Source organism: Terrapene carolina, unplaced genomic scaffold (genome assembly GCF_002925995.2).
Source record: "Terrapene carolina triunguis isolate 2854851 unplaced genomic scaffold, T_m_triunguis-2.0 Scaffold192, whole genome shotgun sequence".
In the NCBI taxonomy this organism is placed as follows: Eukaryota; Metazoa; Chordata; order Testudines; family Emydidae; genus Terrapene; species Terrapene triunguis.
In genome coordinates, this window is record NW_020664543.1 from 27,007,414 (window position 1) to 27,008,711 (window position 1,298).

Sequence of the window (1,298 nt, forward strand, 5' to 3'; positions counted from 1 at the left end):
GCAGGGACTGTGGGGGAGGCTGTTGGAACAGGGGCAGGGACTGAGGGCAGTGGATTGAGGGTGGGGGGCACAAGGGGGACACTGCGGAGGAGGCTGAGGGAACAGGGTCAGGGTGGGGGCTGAAGGCAGTGGGTCGGGTGAGCTGATCGGGGGGAGGGGAGGGACTGTGGGGGAGGCAGAGGGAACAGGGTCGGGGGGCTGAGGGCAGTGGATTGAGGGTGGGGGGCACAAGGGGGACACTGCGGGGGAGGCTGAGGGAACAGGGTCAGGGTGGGGCCTGAGGGCAGTGCGTCTGAGGGGAACCCCCCCAGAGGGACCTGCCACGGGGCCAGGTGAGCCCAGCAGTGCTTACCTGGAGCCGCTCCCAGGAAGCATCCAGCAGGCAGGTCCCTCCCAGTTCCTCTGGCCTTCCTAGGGTAGGGCCGGGTAGGGTCGGGTCGAGGGGAGGGGGGCAGGGGCGGGGGGGGCTCTCTGCCCGGCGGCCGCTGCCTGCTGCCGGAGTCTACAGGCCCCGCCCCGCTGCAGCGCGCAGCGGAGCGAGACCTCCCTGCCTCTCTGTGTGCCGGGGCAGGGGCAGGGCTGCGTTCTGCAGGCTCCTGCCGGCCAGGCGGGGGGCCCCGTGGGCTGGCTCCACCGTGCCGGGAGCTCAGCTGTGCGCTGCCCCAGGGCCCAGGGAGGGAAGGTGAGTGGCGCCGGTGGCGCCGGCTTGCCGCGGTCCCCCTCATATAGGGTGACCAGACGTCCCGACCAAGGTAAGGTCGGGACGCGGGACAAGTCCCCTAAAATCGGGACTGTCCCGATAATATCGGGACGTCTGGTCACCCTACTCACATCACAGTCGCGGCTCTGAGACCCTCTCACACTAATCCCCAGATCTCCTCATATCAGAGCACAACTCAGAGAAACTCCTCATTCTAATCCTCAGATCTCCCCATATCACAGTCACAGCTTTTGGAAACTCTCATACTGAGCCCCAGATCTCCTCGCATAATAGTCTATGGAATCCCCACACCTTCCCTTTGTATTTCATCGTAGTCTCTGTCTAGTGCGTTCAGGCTTCAGCACTCTGGTCTGTTTTCCCAGCCCTGACGAGGGGGCTGTTTCCTGTTTCAGAAATGGGGGAATGTTCACCCCCATCCCCACCCCAATGGCCTGTTCATAAATCAGGTCCTAGGCTGAGCATGTCCCAGCAGGATTATCAAACCCTGTCCCCCTCCCTGCCTCACACTGTGTATTTTCTGCCCCTCCCCCTCTACCACAACCCCCCTGCAGCTCACCACAAAATTCCCTACTTCAGC